Genomic DNA, 15,998 nt, shown 5'->3' with positions numbered 1-15,998 from the left:
CTTTTGAGATGGAAGAAAAAGGAAGATGCTGAATATTGACATACATAAATGATGAAGAAGATTAGAATGGTAAAAAAGATATCTCGTGGAAAAGGATTTTGCTAGAACATATTTTATGAACATAATTATTCATATATCCATTCTTATTTATCAGGTTAGAATTAATGAATAACTGAACAAATCACTACAGTACCTTCAAAATAGCTACTGTTTTTCTTTTTATTTTGCCATTTGATTCCATACACATAAAAAGGGCTTGATGTGGGCCTCAATTTTTCCAACTATGAAGTAGCTAAATACAAACCACAGATCTATAGGTAAAGGCTAGAATAAATTTGTGATATATTTTATCATGGTTGTCCTTTTCTGACCATAGTATTTATCAACACTTATTTAGCTACTACACTTTTTCTGCTGTTCTACATAGAGACAAAAAGAAACAAAGGTCATGGCTTCACAAAGCATTTCCTCTGATAATTGCTCAATTTTCATAGCTCTCAAGCTGTTACTAGTAAATACATAGGTTATGTCCCCTTAGGCTATCTATTATGGATGTTTCCTAATTCATCCATTTCTAAATGACCTTAGAGAAGCTTTAGAAAATTAGAAGCTATGGAAACTTCTGTGGTTTCTATGGTTCATAGGTAAGTGAAATAAAACGAGGGAATTTCTTTAGCATAATATTCATATGGAAATAAAATAATGGTCTTAATGATAACGACCGTTTACTATTTATTCGAGTAAACAATCACCTGCACAACCCAATGGTATTCTCCTAGCCAGAGTAATATAAACACAGGGATTTATTTAACAAAGAATTGTGTCAAAAAATAAAGTTTAGCAAACAAATAATGATAGGAAGGTCCAAAAAATTCTTTTTTTCATCTCTGCAAGTGGTTATTGTGATACGTTCACATGGTTCCCTTAACTTTTCTACACCAACTTACTAGCCATAATTTCTGATACATCTTCATAAATGTAAAATGTCATAGACTTTCAATGTGACATTTTTTTATGGAAAACAAATTATAAAAGCTTCTTTCTGTGCACTCTAGTGTATCTGTGGACTTTCTTTTTACCCTAATATGTAACTAAAATGAGAGATATCCACTGGTCACTTCTCAAGATCAGAAAGGTCTCTCATTGATAAGTAAATTATTTACTTAGTAATAACTCTTAATTTAAAAATGACATAAGAAAGCTAATAGAAAAATAATGCTCATGCTAGTTTTTGTTTGAAAATAAATTTGTGTTTGAAAAAAATATGAGAGCAGTGGAACATTTTCTTCACACTATAATACTCATTGCAAAATATTAATAACTAGGACCTGGCAATGAGCTCAAGGTAATAGTTTTGGGTGCATGTTCTTAATGAATATCCCTTATCTGAAATGCTTGCGGCAAGAAATGTTTTGGATTTCAGATTGTTTCAGGTTTTATAATATTTGCATATGCATAATCAGATGGGACCAAAGTCTAAATGCAAACATTTATTTATGTTTCATACGCACCTTATATACATAGGCTGAAGGTAATCTTATATAATATTTTTAATAATTTTATACATGAAACAAAGTTTGATTTCAGTCCTTAGGTGTGGAATTTTCTACTTGTGGCATCATGTTGGTGTTCAAGAAGTTTTAAATTTGGGAACATTTTATATTTCAGATTAGCGGTGTTTAACTTGTACCATTGTTTTACTTAAAAATAAATTACCCACAGTAAGGGAACAGTCATTTTTAATTGAGAAAGGTGAAGGCATATAATTTTTAATGTTATACATATTAAATTATTAATATCTGAAAAATCTATGTTGACTATTCCCTATTCAACTTATATTAATATGATAAGATATGTTATAAGTGAGTGTTATAACACATGTAGGAACAACATGCATTTTTAACATTTATATCAAATGCTTTTCACCAGGCGATTTTGGTGCACCTTCATACAATCAGTGTTACTAGTTAATTGGACCAGTACATCAGATATTGTTACAGACCTATTCATTTGAATTATTTTTCTTTCAAGTAATTCTTTTATATAAAGGTTTGTTTTTACAACTTTACAGCATTTTTCTTTGACTCTAGCAGTGTAATACATTTATCTTTAAATAAACCTGGTGAATTAAAACAAGAAAATTATATAAAATTTCTTTCGGTGAATATTAGAATTGAATTTATTTCAGAAAGGAAAATCTTATTCATTTCTATTACATTTGTTCTTAAAATTTTAATCAAAAGTTTTAAGATGTATGCACTTTTATCATGCTTTTCTTTTTTTTATGTGCCAAGTTAAATAAGCCATCTTAAATTTATTTTAATTTTTGTCTTTCAATTTAAATTTAACACAGAAGACATCATCAGGATGGCTGACTTGAGGCACTCAGCACTTGACTTCTGCACAGATGAGAATCAAAACAGCAAATAGATAACCACACACCAAGTAGAGTGTCTATGAGAAAACACGAGAATTAAGCACGGAAGTGACAGAGGCCCTCCGAGGCACAAAAGGAGGTGGACGCAAAGCAGCTGGCCTGACCAGGATCAGCTCAGATCCAGAAGGGACTCTCCATTAAGGGGAAAGGTAAGAGAGAAATCTATAGTGATCTACATTCTCACCATGGATGCCTGCAATTACAGCCATAAGAAAGCCCCTTGCTCCTCACAGGCCCTGGGCCTAGTATTGGAAGCTTCCAGGAATCAGTATGACCGCATTGTTTCAAAGAAAGAATTCATGCTGATTCCCACACAATCCTGAGAGCTAAGGTGCTGAATCATTTGGGTCCATTTTGGTGCTGTTTTGAGAGCCCAACACACATCATACTACATCCTGCCCTGGGGCTCAACAGCCCTTGCATCTCTGCATCCCTGGAACCTAGCTGACATCCCACCATGTACACCCACAACACTTCAGCATTGTGATGCCAGCTGGACCCAGCAGTACAGTCAGTTCTCCAGAATTCTAACCCACACAGTTTCCTAAGCCCGAGGAAGTAAGCAGTCCAGAAAGGGTACATGTGAGACAAAGGGAGTCTGAGGACTGACCCAGCTTGTGGGCTACTGAAAGTGCCCACATGCATCACACAGGGATATAAGGAGAGGCCTGCCACACCTACCACCACTACTATATATGTGCACTACCTGGGGGCCTAAGAACAGGCCTGCTGTTACTGCCTCAATTGCCAGCACCTACCCAAGCATGCCAACTGAGGGCATGAGGACCAGCCTGCCACGCCTACCACTGTCATCATGGCACACATGTGTGTTACTTAGGGGCCCAAAGGCCAGGCTACTACCACTACTGTCACATTAAAAGCCATGAGCTCAACACAGAGTCTCAAGAACTGGACTGCTGATGTCACTGCCAGCATTCACACATGCCACCTGGGGGCCCAAGAATAGGTCCAACTTGGCCCCTGTCAATACTGCCAGTACTGATGCACACATACACTGCCCGTAGGCCTGATGACTGGCATGCCCAGCCCACTGTCACCATTGACATTGATTACAGAAGACAATATCACACAAAGACTACCCTATGGAGCCCACCCAGAATCAAAACCAAAGCACTTTACACAGCCAACACTGTAGATACATCTACAGGAAAGTATTTTCCTATGAAAGCCAATCCATAAAATTGAAAGAAGCAACTGTTACACCAAATGCATAGATATTATTACAAGGACATGAGAAATATGAAAAAGCAAGGAAACATGACATCTCCAAAGCTACCTCCAAAGGCACAATAATTCTATAGTACAGATCCTAAAGAAAAGAAAATCTATGAAATAACTGACAAGAAATGAAAAATAAAGATTTTAAAAAACAGTGAGATACAAGAAAAGACAGACAGTACAATAAAATCAGAAAAAATCATTTATGATTTCAATAATAAATTCAACAAAGATGAAGATATTATAAAGAAAGAACCAAACGTATATCCTGAAGCTGAAGAATTCAGTGAATTAAATGTTTAAAATGCAATCAAGAGCATTACCAATAAATTATATACAGCAGAAAAAGGGATTTCACAACTTGAAATCTTTTGAAATAACTTAGTCAGAAAAAAAGAAAGAAAGAGAAAAGACCCAAAACGAATGATGAAGGCCTATGTGACATGTGGGACAATATAAAGCAACCAAATATTCAAATTTTGGGAGTTCCAGAAAAATAAGAGATACGAAAAGGTATATAGAAAACCTATTATTTGATAATAGCCCTAAATTTCCAAGTCTTGAAAGAGATATAGATATCTACACACAGGGCACCCAAAGATTCCCAAAGAGATAAAATTCTGAGTTCTTCTCTGCAGCACATAATAGTCAACCAAAGACAAAAAGAAAATTCTAAAAACAGCAAGAAAAAAGAATCAAGTCACATAAAAGGAAATCTCCATTATATTAACATCAGACTTCTCAGCAGAAACCTTACAGGCCAGCAGAGAATGGGATGATATATTCGAAGTACTGGGAAAAAACCCTGCTAGCCAATAATACTATACCAGGAAGACCTACTCTCCAGAAATTAAGGAGAAATAAAATCCTTCCCAAAGAAACAAAAACTGAAGAAATTGATTATCCCTAGACAAGACCTACAAACTATACTTAACAGAGTCCTACATCTCTAAGTGAAAAGACAGTATCTACCGTCATGAAACAGAGAAAGCCACCAAACTAATGCATCTCAAGGAACTACAAAAGCAAGAATAAACTAAACCCAAAATTAGTAGAAGGAAAGAAATAATAAAGACCAGAGCAGGATGAAATGGAATAGAGCACAAAAAGTATAAAGAATCAATGAAACAATAAGTTGTTTATTTGAAAAGATAAAATTGATAAACTGCTAGCTAGACTAACCAAGAAAAAAAGAGACTTAAATAAATAAAATCAGAAATAAAAAAGGAGACATTACAAGTGATACCTCAGAAATATAAATAATTATTTGAGACTTCTCTGAACAACTATACACCAACAAAGTTAAAAACCTAGAGGAAATGGATAAATTTAGGACATGTAAAGATTAAAACAAAGTAAATTTTGAAAAATTGTTTAAACATTTTAAAAATTTTAATATAATTTAAAATTTTTTAAATGATAAAGATTAAAACTAATTTAAAAAAATAACAGAACAGACCAATGAGTAACAATATCAAATCAGTAATAAAAAGTATTTCAATAAAGAAAAGCCCAGGAACAGATGGCTATACTGAAAAATTTTACCAAACTTTTAAAAAGAATGATACCAATTCTTCTGAGCTATCCCAAAAAAATTGAAGAGGAGGGAGTTCATTTTATTATAATTCATTTTATGAGGTCTGCATTATCTTCCTCTAAAAACTAGACAAAAACACAACCACAAAAAGAAAACTACAAGACAGTATCCCTTATAAACACAGTTACAAAAGTCCTCAACAGAATACTAACACAACAGCTCCAACAACATACCAAAAAAAAAAAAAAAATACATCATCGTTGAATGCAATTTATCCAAGGGATTCAAGGATGTTTCAGCATACATAAATCAATACATGTGCCACATTACAATAACAAAATGAAGGACAAAAAACATATGATCATTTCAATAGATGCAAAAAAGCATTTGATAAAATTATCATTTCCTGATAAAAACTCTCAACAAATTAGGAATAAAAGAAACATAACTCAACATAATAAAGGCCATTTATGCCAAAACCCACACCCCCCAACATACTGAATGGGGAAAACCTTAAAGCCTTTCTTTAAAAACTAGACAAGGATGTACACTTTTACCACTATTAACATAGTATTGGAAGTCCTAGCAAGAACAATAAGGCAAGAAAAATAAATAAAAGACATCTAAATCAGAGAAGAGAAGGCCAAAGTGTCCCTCTTTGCTGATGACATAATCTTATATATATAATATATATATATATATAAAACTCGAGACTTTACCAAAAAAAGCTTTTAGAACTGATAAACTAATTCAATAAAGTTGCAGGATACAAAATCAACATAAAAATAATTATCATATGTATACATCAATACTGAACTAGCTGAAAAACAAATAAAAAATGTAATCCCACTTACTATGTCTTTAAAACAAAACAAACAAAAAAACATAAGAATAAATGTAATCAAGGAGTTGCAAGACTTCTATACGGAAAACTACAAAACACTGATGAAAGAAATTAAAAAGGACAAAAACAAAGAGAATGACATCTCCTGCTCATGGATTAGAAAAATTAATAGTGTAAAATGACCATAGTAACCAAAACAATTTATAGATTCAATGCAATCCCTATCAAAATACCAGCGACATTCATCACAGATCACAGAAATAGAAAATAATTCTAAAATTTGTATGGAAGCAAAAAGTCCCCAAATGGCCAAAGCAATACAGAGCAAAAGGCACAAAGCTGGAGGCATTATACCAGTTGACTTTGAAATATACTATGAAGTTATAGTAACTAAAATAGCATGGTACTGGTTTAAAAACAGACACATTGGTATAAAACTGGTATAAAAAACAATGAAATATAATAGAGAATCCAGAAATAAATCTAGATATTTATAATCAACTGATTTTCAACAAAAAGACACCAAGAAAATACGTTGGGGAAAAGATACCCTCTTCAATAAATGGTTCTGGGAAAGCAGGATATCCATATGCAGAAAAATGAAACTGCACCCCTATTACCATATACAAAAATCAACTCAAAGTGGATTGAAGACTTAAATGTAAGACCCAAAACTATAACACTATTATATGAAAACATAGGGGAAACACTTCAGAATATTGGTGGAGGCAAAGTGTTTTTTTTTTTTTTTTTTTTTGAGATGGAGTCTCGCTTTGTCTCCCCCGCTTATTTTTTGTATTTTTAGTAGAGACGGGGTTTCACCATGTTGGCAAGGATGGTCTCCATGTTTTGACCTCGTGATCCACCTGCTTCAGCCTCCCAAAGTGCTGGTATTACAGGTGTGAGCCACCACGCCCAGCCAAGACAAAAGTTTTACAGTTAAAACTTCAAAAGCACAGTCAACAAAAACAGACAAATGGAATTGGAATAGAAAAATGCTAAGCTTCTGCATAGCAAAGAAAACAATTAAGAGAGTGAAGAGGCCACCTGTAAACTAGGAAAAAATATTTGGAAACTATTTTTCAACAAAAGACTAATACCCAGAATATACAAGGAACTCAAACAACTCAACAGCAAAATCACAAATAATCCAGTTTAAAAGTAGGCAAATAATTTGAATAGACATTTTTCAGAAGAAGACATACAAATTGCCAACAAATATATGAAAAAGGCTCCACATCACTAATAATCAGGGAAATGCAAATTAAAACCGCAATGATATATTATCTCACCTCAGAATGACTATTATCCAAAAGATAAAAATAAGAAATGCTGGTGAGGATGTGGAGAAATATGTACTCTTACACTGTTGGTAAGAATGTAAATTAGTACAGGTATTGTGGAAAACTATGAGGAGATGTCTATAAAAACTAAGAATAGAACTATCATAAGATTCATAATCCCATTACTTGTATTTATCCAAAGGAAAGAAAATCACTATATCAAAGAGATACCCTCAATCCAGTTCATGACAGCATTACTCACAATAGAAAAGATGTGGAATAAACCTAAATGTCTACCAATAGATAAATGGATACAGAAAATGTAGTATATATGCACAAAAGAATACTATTCAGTCATAAAAAAAATCCTGTCATTCATGGCACTATGAATAAGCATGGAGGATATTTTGTTAAGTATTAGGTTTTTTCTGCAAAAGTAATTGTGTGTTTTGCGATTGTTTTTAATGACAAAAACCGCAATACTTTTGCACCAACCTAATAAAATAATCCAGGCACAGAAAGATAAATACCCTGGATTCTCAATCATATGTAGAAGCAAAAACACAAACAAAACAAAATAAAACAGAACAAAAAAAGAAAAACAAAATTAAAGTCATAAAAGTAGGGAGTAGAATTGTGGATACTAAAGGCTGGAAAGTTTAGGGAGAAATAAGTTCTGGTGTTCTGTAGCACTGTGGGGTGAATATGATTAAGTCTAATTTATTGTATATTTTCAAAAAGCTAGAAAAGAGGGTTCAAATGTTCACCACACAAAGAAATGAAAAATGGTTGTGGTGATGGATATGCTAATTATGTTGATTTGGTCACTACTCATTGTATACATGTATGAAAATATCACTCTGTATTCCATAAATATGTACAATACAAAAATTTTCACCACAGCATTCTATTTTTCTCTTCGCAGCTGATTAATTATTAGTGAGAAATTATATTGGTGAATCTGCATAACACAAAAAGCTACCCATTAGCATTCATTTTCCCCTCAGTAAATAAGTCTATCAGACTATTCACCTTCAATGTCTGTAACCCTGGCAAAAGAAAAATCACCTAATTTCAAATTAAGTTTAACCTTTCACAGCATTAATTATTTATGCAACAATTTCCTTTCTGAGTATTCAAGTACAGTATTACTCTCATGCTTTGACTTTTGTGACAATGAATAATTACAAAACAGGGACTGAAGGGATGGAACCTTGGTGGTTGAATTGGTTTTAGGGAGTTTCTATTTTAGTTCTTTTAACTAGATGACACTGAAAAAAGTTATATGTTTTCAGCATTAGAAATTTCTAATCAAATGAGGGTTTTGTATAAAAAATTATGATAATATAAAATGACAATATATAAAATGTTAATTTATAATTAATAGATATTTACATGCAGAGTAATCAAATTGAAACAGTAAGTCAGGTGTAAAGTTTATATGTGAAGAAAAACTTGATAGCTTTTAAGATGTAAATTATTACTGTCATTTTTCTCAGAAAAGGAGTAGTTCTGAATTTACTGAAGCTAATTTTCTTATTGTCTCAGAACCACTTCAGTGAAAAGATAGAGGCATGGTAAAAAAGACAGTGGCATTACAAAATTCTGTATTTCAACTAATTCCCATCCCAAGTGCTCATCCCCAGAGATTCTGAGTAGATTAGTTTGGGGACACAATCAGGCATTGGTACATCCTCAACACTCCCAGATGACTATAATGTGCAATCAGTAGAGAAAAAAAAAAAACTTTAATTTTCTTTAAGGCAGACTTCTAAATCTTATTGAACTTTGGAATTATCTGGGAAGCTTTAAAAAATACAGTTGCCTGGGTCCCACCTCCAGATAGTCCAATTTCATTGTTCTGGGCTGCAGCCTGAGCATCAGGGTTTTTATAGCTCCCCCAGATAACTCCATCGGCTGAAATGGTCGCCTGCATCAGTCAACAGCAAATTCTAGCATGATCTTGATGTTCATGGTCAAGATATGTGCCAATTGTTATAACCTGCTGTTGCTACTACCTACAGACATTGCTGTCAATCTCTTTTTGGCATCACTTTGTACTCTGTCTTATCTTCACAACTTTATTTTATCACTTATCAGGTGTGATTCACATTCTTACTTTGAAATCTTTGAGAAATACTCTGTTCTTTGGACCTAGCCTGGGTCCCCCTTTCACGTGACACTTGCCTCCCATATGGCTGCACGGGTAGTAAGCACTGCAGTCAGATTCTTAAGTTCCCTCTAAATGTAATAGGAAAAAATTGACTGAGATTGGTCCTAAATTATGACAAGAAAGAAAACCTCAATATGGCAGGTTTAGGACAAAGACATAATTTAGGCTTGATAACACTATACACACACACACACACACACACACACACGTTATCATGTTATCAATATATATGTTATCTATCTATCTATCTATCTATCTATCTATCTATCTATCTAATCTATAGATAACAGCCTTATATAACTCGGCTCCCTAAGATTCCCTGAGTTGACATAAACTCCTAAACAAAAAGTCTTTCCTTAATTGTGAGTCAAAACTAGATAAACATATGCATGCATTCCATAGACAAAATTCTTCATCTCTCAGTTCTGTAGCTTCCTCTGTCCTGTAGAGAAAAATTACTTTTTAATTTTTCTATTAACCCTGGTATCCACACAGGACATGCTGTTTCCTTCATGCAGATGTAGATTATAGATTTAACCAACTAGCTGAAACAACTTAGTTTTGTTTCAGTTTTAGTTTATTTAAGCAATACATTACTAAGTTCTTTTTAGTTTCTATTGTTTTCAACTTTTTGTCTGGTTACATTGTGTAGTTACAGTTAAGAGTACTGAAATTTACTTTCATTAAAGCTTCAAAATCTAATTCTGAAATGCACTATAGAAGAGCACGCTCACAATCAAACTGCAAGGGGGTCATTCAACAATGAAATACTCATTATGTAAGCTTGGTAGCTTCATGCTGAATATGAAATTCTTTGAGAGACTGAATTACGCAGCTCTAGATGATGGAGTCCCTTCATTTCTTTCAACGAATCTGAAATTATTGACTCCACCTGGAGTCCTAACTAGATGAGAAAGTAATTCAGTCTTTATAGTGGCAATCTATTAATAAGGTGATTTTTGCTATTTTGTGAAAAATGAAAGTAATAAATCTTTGCTTCTTGATTGTACAGAAAGATAGAGTATATATATTTTTATCCATAAGACCATACACTAAAGAGTGACTTTCAGGCTATTTATATGTTTGATATTACCCATTAATGATCAAATAAAAAGTGTAGCAGGCATTTGATAATTATTTTTTAAAAATCCATTATAAGTAAAATGGCAGCCTTTCAATACACAACTAAACCCACGTATTAAGCTGTGTTAAAATTAGTATTACAATTTTTCTAGAAAATTGCAATGGTGTAATATCTTCTTAGCATAACAATCAAGCTTTTTCTTTGCATAAATTTTTCCAATATTTTAATTCCAGATTTCAATAATTTTAATTTGAAATAGAGAATAAACTCATGTAGCCAATTTTGTAAATCATTTTGTAACTGACACAAAAAATGCATGATAAAAGTGCACATCGTGTTAGGTATTCATATAGTATGTATTATTGTACAATTGTATAATATTTAATGCAGCTAGATACCTTTGAAGTACTTTTAAGTGAAGTAAGGAACGTAGCTTTAGAAAGTGCTGTGCTGGATAACAATGGCTCTCAAAACAACTTCCTATATATGCACATACGTATATGTTTACTAAAATTTTACAGATAAAAATGTTGTGTGACACACTATACAAATATTAAAATATCCACTATTATTTATTGTTAATTTCATATAGACAACTGATTCCAACAATATGCTTTTGTTGATTTTTGCTGAACTCTTATATCCATTAACAACTCTAGTTGTAGGTGACAAATAAATGTAGATCTGACATAAATGTTGGTGGATATTTTTGTTTACCTTCATGAGCAAGATGCAAGTAAAACAAAGAAGACGTATATTGGGACTTCACTCTTTCATCAATGATGTTAGAGATTTCTTTGCCAAATTATCAAAATAATGAAAGAATAGTTTCTAATTCCTTCACGTTATTCATAAAGTAATGGCTAATGACGCCACATACTTTTAAATTTCACCTGCATTACCAACATGTGTCTATTGTTTTCTTCAGCCCAGACAAGGATTTTGCAAAATTCTTAAAGGACTATATGGTATATACTTTAGGCTTGTCAGCCCTATGGTCTTTATTGCAAGTATTCGACTCTGTTCATTAGAGTGAAAAGTTCCAATAACACTTTATTAAAATAGGCAGTTGACCCACAGGTGGTAGTTTACCGACTCCTGATTTAGCCAACGAATTAAAAAATACATAAACCAAATTCTGATGTGTAGAATTTGCTGATTGTAGTGGTGATGGAGTCTATCATGGTCAACTTCAAGCTACCAAGGTGATTTCACTGAAAGTGATGGTGGGAAGAGATGTTCAATTGCAGAATGTAATACAGTATTTTAAACATACAGATATGATATCTATTATTATCTTCATGAACATAGAGAATAGCAACATGCAATGACATAATTAGAAAATAAGATTTAGTATTTATTGTATCTTTAATATGATTGTATGTTATGTATATGCATGAGCGTGCATATGTGTGTGTATATGTTATAATGGCTATATTGACAACCAGCTTGCACAATTCAAATTTAACAATCTTCTCTCAGAGTTGACACAAGCCAGCTCCAGCAAACCAGTGGTTTTAGATTTTATAATGTATGATTTACAAAACAAGAATTTAAGTATTCCAGTCTCTATAAATAATTCAAAATATTCCATAGATACTTTTCTTAAAATTTTTGACAGGGAATTTTACTGTAGTCAATCTTTAACAGCTTTTATGTAAACAAATAACATTAGTGTTTATTTAGTTAGTTGTACCAGTAGTATCACTATATATAGACTTTTTTGAAGACAAAAAATGTATACATACACAGAGTCAAAGACTAAAAATCACATATCAGTTATAACTTTACATACCTCCAACTGGAAATATAACTGTAATAAAAGAGCATTTATCGTACATAAATATTCTTAGTGGTCTATTTTTATTTTGCATGTGATAAAATAATAGGTCTCCTTTCCCCTTTGACACTTCTCCCTTTCATAAGGTAAAAATTATGAGCCTTGTCATTTGCCTTCCTCACGAGACTATCATAAGGATAAATGGAATAATATCCAGGCAGCATGCATAGCTATTTAGTGAAAAGGCATTTTGCTAAAACAAAGAGACTTGCAACTCCATGCACAGTATGACCTAGTGTTACAGTTAAATTGTAGAATTGAATAGGCAAGTTGGTTTATTGTGAACACACAGCAGGAGTGTCAGATCCTCACCTATGCTGGCAATTCCACTGATTCTGCCCCAGCCTCTTAATGGTTTCTTTTTGTGTACAACCGTATGTGACAGTAAGCATGGCTTGACAGAGGGTCCAGCAGGGAAGTTGCATGATCTTTGACTTCTATATGCTAAACTTTGCCTTAGATAATCCTTCATGGACTGACCTTTTAGATTAACTGCTGTAACTTTGGTTTTACAGTGCAAATATAAATGTGCTTCAGCCAACAATAGTCTGAGTTAGGATAATATTCAGTCCACATATTTGGGGAAATAAAAGGATAAACACAATATCCTATGTTTGCTAGCTGAAAAAGAAAAACTACAGCCCAATATGAGTGTGTGTAAAATGATCTTTAACTTAATTGAAGATGAATATGTAAAAATCAATAAGGCAAAGATGTTTAATTTTCAGATGTGAAGTGAATTTTCAGATAGAGAAGACTTTACTGGGGGAAAAAAAAAAGGCTGGTCCTCGTGCCCTCAGTTGGCGTGCTTGGGTAGGTGCTGGCAATTGACGCGGTAACAGCAGGCCTGTTCTTAGACCCCCAGGTAGTGCACATATATACTAGTGGTGGTAGGTGTGGCAGGCCTCTCCTTATATCCCTGTATGATTTAAAAATAAACAAATAAACATTATTCTGGGCATGTCTGTGAGAATGTTCCTAAATGATATTAATGTTTGTATCAGTAGATTGAGTAAAGCTGATTGCCATCCCCAGTGTGGTGGGCCTCATGTAATCCACTGAAGATATGAATAGAACAAAATGGCAGAATAAGAGAGAACTTGCTCTTTCTGCTTGACTTCAAGCTGTAACATCTGTCTTCTCTTGACTTTGAAATCCGACTGGAAGTATAGCAGCAGCTTTCTTAGGTCTCCAGCTTGCCAACTGCAGATGCTGGGACTTCTTAGCCTCTGTAGTCACATGAGTCAGTTCTTTCAATTCCTTATAGTAAATAATTATATACATATATGTATGTGTCTGTATTTCTCTGGGGAACCAAAACTAATATAGATTTTGGTATTGAGAATGACTCTAGAGGAAGAGAATTTTAAAGATGAGTTATCTGAATTGGTTCTGGGGTTCCTGGAATTGGATCTCTAATCTGATTAGATTTTAAAATGCTAATGACTCCATTTCTAATAGTAAAGAGAGCAATGATAGTCCATGGTGTGATCTGGCAATTGAGATAAGCAAAATATCTATATTAGATACACTCAAACACGTATTTAAAAAGCCAAAAGCTTGATGACTCTTTATATAATACTTCCAAACATTTTTGGAAAACTAATGAATATAATGAGGTTGGATGATTATTCTTAATGTTGCTGGATAAAGTGATGAAAGAAAAGGATGAGCTCAGGGATTTTAATTCCCAGCTCCAGCACTGCATAAATGAACTGAATGTTTCCATGTGTGCTTAAAAGGAGACCCTTATCTTCTTTAGCTGTGGGGCTAAGACTGCTGAAAGTCAAATTCAGGATCCTATCCTTCAACTGCCTGAATTACAAGTTGAACTCCCAGCCTTACAGGATACCTACCGTCTAAGTGAGAGCATTCATTAGAAAAAAAAAAAAAAAAAGAGGTCCTATAAGTTGGAATGGGGACGTGTGGGAAAACCCTGAAGAACTGGGGACACTGAGCCCCTAAATTCTGATGAGTCCTCTTTACCAGTGAAGAGGCATCCACACCCCCATTGGAAGCAGCCTTTCCACTCCTGGTGAAAGTGGCATTTTCACTCACATTGGAGAGTATTAACCCTATATTTTTGGAGGAAACTGTAATGAACTCCACTGAGGCAGTTGCCATGCAAGATAATTCTGACTCTCCCTGGGACCCACCTCTATTACCCCTTTGTGCTTTTAGACCTTTATAACTTGACTGAAGTCAAGGCAGGCTCCTAAAGCTGAGGTACAAAGAGTTCACCACAAGGAGGTATGCTACACTTCCAAAGAACTACAGGAGTTTTTTTTGTTTTGTTTTGTTTTGTTTTAATTTATCGAGACAGAAATACAGGAAATATGTGTGGGAATGGATATTAATAAGGATGTGGGACAATGATAGAAGGAACATAAAGTTGAAGCAGGCTGAATTTGTTGATATGGGCTCACTCTGCAGAGATTCTGCATTTAATGTTGCATTTGGGGAGGCAGAAAGGGCTCTAAAGTTGTGGTTGCTTGGTTGGTTAAGACATGGGCCAAAAGATGGCCCACAGTGAGCAAATTATAAATGGTTGACCTGACTTGGTTGAATGTAAAGCTTCTAAGGCATAAGGAGATTGAGATGTTAGAGTAGACTTGTTATTTAAGAAATACCCACCAACACCGAGGGTTGGGGAGGGAGGTTGCAGAAGATATACCTTTCACAACTATGTGGGGAGATCCTGGCATCCTTGAACAGCTCTATAATTGCTCCTCTCTCTAGATCAGAGCTTACAGTGTGGAACACAGTCACCAAGTTGGGAAACCTAAATGCAATGGGAATAATTGGATTCAAAAGGGGCATGGGGACAAGTAGCAGTACTCAGCTACCATATGCAAGATGTGGATGATGTCTGTAATGAAGAGTGGAGTCAAAGCAACAATCAGAAGAGCCTGACTTATGCAGACATATGGTGTTGACTAGTTGATCATGGCGTTCGTAGATGTGAAATAGGAAAGCGACTAAATTCTTATATAATCTGTAAGCAGAAAATTCTAGGTCATGTGAACAAAAGTCTAACCTAAGTCATCAAAACAGAGAGACACAGACCCTCAATTATTTCCCAAATTTGAGCCAGTTTACCAACCCAGAACCCACTGATTGAAGGGGAGGCTGTCCTCTTTTCAGAAAGGACACTGGTACACTGCCAAAAAGCTACATTGCTAATGTTTCTCCCAGCCTTCCCCATAGGACCTATGGCCTTTCACCAGGGAAGTTGTGCAATGTGGAAAAGGAAATAATCAGAACTTTTTAGAGACTAGTAGAGCCTGGTTGTGACCTGACAGTAACTCCAGGATACCCAAAATATCACTGTGGTCCACCAGTCAGTGTAGAGACTAATGGAGGTTAGGTAGTTCAGGTCCATCTCACCCAGTGGGTCCACAAACCTATCCTGTGGTTATTTCCTTAGTTTCAAAATGGATAATTAGAATGGACCTACTTAGCATCTGGCAGAATCCCTATATTGGTTTCCTTATCTATGGAATAAATGATATTATGGTAAGAAAAGTCAAGTGGAAGCCACTAAAGCTACCTTTACCTAGT

General features: G+C 34.2%; 1 long non-coding RNA gene across 4 annotated transcripts in view; it reads left to right on the top strand.

Moving 5' to 3' along the window:
* The window catches only part of LOC129492314 (uncharacterized), a 299,404-nt gene that overhangs the window by 37,609 nt on the left and 245,797 nt on the right, over window positions 1-15,998 (top strand). For all 4 annotated transcript variants that reach the window (XR_010114082.1, XR_010114083.1, XR_008660783.2 and 1 more), the window contains exon 2: window positions 2,354-2,586. This is a non-coding gene — a long non-coding RNA (uncharacterized lncRNA). The remainder of the gene's footprint in view (window positions 1-2,353; window positions 2,587-15,998) is intronic.

Source organism: Symphalangus syndactylus, chromosome 10 (assembly GCF_028878055.3).
Source record: "Symphalangus syndactylus isolate Jambi chromosome 10, NHGRI_mSymSyn1-v2.1_pri, whole genome shotgun sequence".
Classification (NCBI taxonomy): Eukaryota; Metazoa; Chordata; class Mammalia; order Primates; family Hylobatidae; genus Symphalangus; species Symphalangus syndactylus.
Note: the sequence above shows the minus strand (reverse complement) of the source record. Positions and strands in the feature narration are given on the sequence as shown.